Source organism: Camarhynchus parvulus, chromosome 15 (assembly GCF_901933205.1).
Source record: "Camarhynchus parvulus chromosome 15, STF_HiC, whole genome shotgun sequence".
Classification (NCBI taxonomy): Eukaryota; Metazoa; Chordata; class Aves; order Passeriformes; family Thraupidae; genus Camarhynchus; species Camarhynchus parvulus.
This window is the reverse complement of record NC_044585.1, coordinates 2,732,678-2,738,657: the sequence shown is the minus strand read 5'-3', so window position 1 is coordinate 2,738,657 and position 5,980 is coordinate 2,732,678.

Below are 5,980 nucleotides of genomic sequence, written 5' to 3'. Positions count from 1 at the left end.
ATTGGGGGGCTGGGGGGTGGGAAGGGGGTGGGAGAATCTGTGCATGCAAATGTATTTAAAGTGCATTGACCAAAGGTTTTTTTGAATCTGTGAAGTTTTCTTATCTGTGAAGTCATCAGACTGCTGGGCAGTGAGGAGCCACTGGTGCTGCGGAGTCTGTCTTGGTTACATTTCTTAATAAGCATTAAAATAATAAAATATATTTGTAAAAGAGAGTGTGAGTGCCTTTGTCCCAGGAAGATCCGGCTGGCTGGATCTTGTGTGCAAGTATTTTTTTATTATGTTATTAGCTTTCTCCATTGATTGATCCTTCTGGAGAGCTCTCTCCCTGGTGCTGCCTGTGCTTTCACAGCAGAGATTAGCATGGACTGAAGTGACAGACCCAAATGGACTGGAAGACTTCTCCCATTGTGGCAGTAGAAATCCCTCACAGCTGTGTGTGGAGCACAAAGTAGAGCTGTTTTCACCCAAACCACTGCCCTGGCAGGAAGGGGGTGTTCCACAGCAGGACCTGGGCCATCCCACCCTGCTGGCTCTCCTTCCATGTGGCCCTGCTGGTGCACCTCAGACCATCACCCTTTCAGACTTCTGCCCAGTTCTTGCCAGCCAAATTAGTCTGGAAATGGAGGCAGGAAATCTAGATGCTGCTGTGGTGCTTCTCCTGTCAAACCTGAGCAATGCTGAAGCAGAAGTAATTTCTGGCTTTTTCCACCCGGCAGCTACTAAATGTGTGTCTAAGGAGGTTAATAGAAGCCTGTTCAGTCCAGGAGCACTTGGAATTGGGAGATTCTGAACTGAAAGTTCACCAGATAGCCATCAACCACCGGTCATTCCCTCTTCTGGGTCACTTTGCAGCTGTGCTCAAGGCCTCCTCAGTTTGTGGAGAGGTGCTGGCACCCTGGTGCTCTGCAGCCCTGGTGCTCTGCAGCCAGCTGCCTGAGCTGTTCAACCAAGTGTGTAACTCGGCAGCTTTTTGATTTTCCCTCCTTTCACAAACACCGAGCGTTTTGTTCCGCAGCATCAAAGGCCGGGAGCTTCAGAACAATGGGCGTCTGCAGGAGCCCAGGGAACAATGCTGTGCCTAAGAAAGAGAACTTGGAAGAACAGAGAGAGCTCCCAGCTCAGCAGCACAATTGGCCTGATCAGAAATCTCTGCTCAGAGATCCACACCTTGGCTCAGTCCCCCTGAGCAATTAGACTCTGCAGGGCTTTTGCTGTAGGCATGAGGTGGCTGCAGCACTGGGGAACTGCTGACATTTCTGAGTGAGGAAGTAGGATGGGGCTGTGGAAGATTAGCAGGTTTTCCCTACAGATGGGAAATAATGATTTTGGCTCTAAAGAGCTTTTCGCAGTATTTAAAGCAGCAGAATCTTCCTTGTCACTTTTGCCCCCAAACAGGAAGACTTTCCTGCTAGGCATAATACACACAAGTGTCTGCATGTGTTTCAAGAAGTTTCAGGTAGTTAAAAAGCTCTGAGCACCTCCTCTGAGGCCCTGTGGACCTCACAATTTACTTTCACAGGAAAGATTCCTCCAGTCTTGCATTTGACTGTGACCACGTGAGAAAAGAGATTCTCTGTGTGTTCATTCATGGGAAGGAGACAGACTTGCCTGCTCCAAGTGACCCTGAGAGGAATCCACTTCTCTGATCACACAGATGAGCACCTCAGGTAAGATGATGTGACTCACTGCACGTTGGAGTCTTGCTGAATAGGAAGTGGATCTGTCTCCTCCATGACTTCCCAATCTCCTCTTCAGGGTTGTTCAGACAACACAAAGGGGCATCTCTGGATATTGGGGATGTTTCCTCAGAAATGACCCCGTGGGTGGAGTTGTTGGAGGAGTTTTGGCTGTAAGATGCAGTAATTTCTCTGCTTTGGGACTGCAGCACTCACTGATAAGATCCTGCAGTGTCAGGAAAGTGCTGTCTAGATCTCAGAAAATCAGAATTTCATTTCAAGAATTAGAGTCCTTGCAACACATCAGAGAAAGTAATGTAAACCAAGTTTGGGTCTGAGAGCAGCGTGGTGATTTTTCAGCAGGTGAAAGGCAAGGAGTGGGAAAAGAACTTTCCATCTGCAAGTTCAGAGTGAGCTGTACAAAGATGAGGTTATGTGGAGTGCAGATCCATACTGTGTGGTCCATGACTGTTACCCTGAACTCCAAAGCAAAGACTGTGGTTTCTGGGAGTGTTCTGCAATCCAGAGAGGTGACTGCAACTTCTACAGATCCCAGGGAAGTCTTTAAACCTGCAAGCTTGGACAGACAGCAGTGGAGCTGCAATTGAATGAGTTTAGCCAAGGATTTACCCAGAACCTGAGGCAGCTCCCATCTTTTGTCTTTCCTAGGTAACAGCTCATGATGACAAAGAAGAAATCTATGTGTGTGGGGTATCTTGCTGCCTCAGCTGTTGATGAGATCATGGGGATGTTTTTTGGCTGGTATTGGTCCAGGATATTTCTTCTAACTGGGAGTTAAGCATATTTGGGTACTTCATGTTGCTGGAGAACTTGCAGCTGCATCATTTGGATATTTGGCATCATCTGGGCAGTGAAAGCTTGTACCTGTTCTTTGGGATTTCCATGGATGCAGGGCTCTTGAGCAGTGTGGTGATTGCATCCAGGAAAAAACCACCTCCTAATAAAGAGAATTGAGCAGCCTGGATCAGTTCTATGAAGAATGCAAAACAAGCCTGGGCCATCTCAGGGTAAGCTGCACTCACGGTGCCTCCTGAACCCATGTCCTGTTATTGTTGGTGTGGAACGTGAGGGTCTGGGCCAATGAAAACAAGGAAGGTGACTTGACAGACACAGATTTTATCTTTTGAGATTCGTCATGACCTTTCTTGTGTATAATAAATAAAGTTGACTCAGGAATTGGCAAGTGCCCTATAACGCGCAGTCCTGGTGTTGGGACTCGGCAGAACGTTCTGCTTAGCAATGCACTCTGTTGGCTCTCTTTGCCAAGCTCCTATTTTGGAGGTGCTGAAGGGCTGAGCAGTGGCAGATGCTGAAGCCTCCTGTGGACAGGTGTGCTGGGCCCAGCTGGGCTGGGTGAAGGCCATTTTCACTCCATGCTCATACAAGCTTTTACCACTGAGCTGTAGAAAACAGAGTCCTGCCAAGCAGAAATGCTGTTTGCAGGGCTGTGAGTCCTGGGCCCAGGCAGGCTCCCATCCTTCCACATCACTGAATAACCTGCCAGGCAGTTAAGTCAACATTGAACAGTATTGCTTCCTGTGTTAATGTCTTGAGCAGCCCTGCCACACACACTGGATCCTGTGATATTAAACCATTCCATCATCCAGAGAATTTGACTGGTTTCACAGGTGACAGGAATGGTAGCTCTGAGACTTGCCGAGTGACTCCCTGACATCCTGTCTTCTCTGTTAATGTGATTGTGAGCAATCACAGGTTTCCTGATCCAGCCCTGAGATACACAAGGCTCCTGCTGGCAACTGAAGATTGTGCTGCTGACTTGAAGCTGTTCTGTGCTGGTAACACATCCAATTGTGAAGTTATTCTGCAGATCCAAAAGACTTTGGGGAGAAGAGGGCTAATGTTTGCATTCCCAGTCCCAGAGAGGCTACTGGGGGACAGCTGCAGTTAATTCACAAGGATTGTGACTGATTGAAAGGCAGAGCCTCAAGAGGAGAGCACTCAGCACCAGCACAGGGGTGCTGGGCTATGTGGCACCCAGCACCTTAAAGGACTGCTGACTGCCTCGTTTCTGAGGTGCCTGCCATTTGGGAGCAGTCCAGTATTCCAAGCGTTTCCTGCCTTTCTTTATATCCATGCCAAAAGCACTAACAGAGTAGGGTGGAGACAAAAAAAAAAATCTCAGACCCTCCTCAAGATCCTTCTCTAATTCCAGAAGGATCAAAATGCTAAAGGTTGCATTGGAAAAACAGAAATAGTCTTTTCTCCCACCATCGGTAACTCAATGCCACGAGTAAAGCTGAGACTCAGCTGCTTGTTCTACAACTGTGTCCTTTCTGAAGTCATGAGAAACAGCATTTTGGTTTCCTTCCAGAGGAAATACACAATAATATCCCTAACTTGCACTGAGGCCTTCCAGTCCACTGAACTAACCCAGCTAGCATTCATCTGCAACAAAATTAAACCCAAGATACCCTATTCCTTATGGATTGAGCCAATGCATAGGAATCAAGTCTTTTGATCAGAAACACTTCCAGCTTGCTTTCTCTGAGACTTGCTTCCCAAGCAATTTCTCTCCCATCTTAAATTCTGTGTTTGCAATGATCCCTCCTTTCCTGCCACACACCAGACCTAATGCACAAGAAGTTTATCCAAGATGCAGGGGCCACCATGGTTCAGAACTACCTGCACTTTCAAGGACTGCAGCACCCATGTTCCTGTAGATTTTCCCTGTGTGGTTGAAGACGTGCTCTCTGTGCTAACAGAAGTCTCTGATTCCCTTGCAGGAGGATCTTTCCATCACCATTTGATTTGGAAACACTGTGTGGGACATACAGTCCTCCCTGGGAGAGTTTAATGCCTTCTTCCCCTCAAAAGCACGAGGCTGCGTCCTGGGGTCAGGATGTCAGTGACATGTGGCTGACACTGAACACTGAAGCCTGTGTGTCAGTCAGGTCTTGGAAGAGCTGTGCTCTGTCTGCTGCACAGACACGTTCACGGTCTCCAAAGGGAGCTCCCTGAGGACAGAACCATGAATTCAGTGTTTTCCAGGTGGCTGTGCTCTCTCCGTGCCAGATGAATCCCAGCGCTGTGAAATGTGTCCCTGCTCTTCTTCCTAAAGAGATGCATCTGCTGATGTCACTTCCAGGTAAGGACACAGGGACCTGCTGTCCCTCAGCATCTGTGGCCTTTGGCCTCTGCTGGTACTCAGGCATCCCAAGAAAACTAGAAGTGACCTAAAACCCTTTTTTTTTGCTAACCCTTGGCCAGTGTTGCAGATAGAGAACTAACAGCAGTTTTCCAGCAGGTGAGACCCTCCAGGCCAGCTAAGCAGACAAGAAAAATAAACACAGGAAATATCATCCATGCAATAAGATAACAGAGAAAGGAGAGGCTGGGAGAGCTTTGTGATGCTTGTGTGCCAAGGGGAAACCCAGAGCTTGGAGCTCTCTCCAGCAGGAGCAAGGAGATGTTGAACCTCAGCGCAAAGGAAGGGGTTACTGCCTGGACAGAGAGGAGAGGAGAGAAAAGGAGTTTTCTGCTTTGCCCAGACAGAGCAGGGGCTGCTCTCTAGGGTATGGGGTCTGTGGAATGAAGATCTTGGGTCTAGATGTGGGTGAGTTAGGGCTTTGCTCCAGGGCAGAGACTGATCAGCTCTGCTCTGTTTTTCTGTCTCAAAAGCAGTTCTCAGTCTCGGTGTTGATGGAAATTCTGGTCTGTCTCACCTGTAAAACCCATTCCCTGAACTCCTCCCTTTGTGTCCCATCCCCCCAGATCCAGTGGGCTTATCAGAGCCTTCACACTGCTCAGTTTAGCCCTGGTGGAATGGCAGAGCAGTATTGTGGTGAGGCATCTGCTGCCTCCATCCCTGTGCTCAGTGAGATGGAGAAACCACCTGTGGTGCCCAAAATAGCCCATGCCTGGGCAATCCAATCCAAATGGTGTTGATAGTGCTGGGGGATTCCCATGCCTCATAAAGAGGCTTTTGTTGGGAGGATCTAAACTGAGCTCCAGGCCCTGCCAGCTGTGGAGAGAAGCAGATGGATCTGCAGTATAAAAATAGACGGAAGCAGACTTGTTCTGCCTCTTTTCTTCACCAGCTCAAAGTACAGCCCCAGAGGTGCCTGGTCAGCAGAACCAGAGCAGGGAACTGGGTGCTTTGCAGCTGCCAGTCTGCCTGGAGCCCATTAGCTATTGTCAGAGACAGAAATTTATCTCTTCTCAGTCCCATTGCCTTACAGCTGCCATGTGGACAATCTTGTTTGCTCGCAGCTGTTGGCAGCATGTTACATCCCATTTCCCTGGGGCAACAAAAGCAGGAG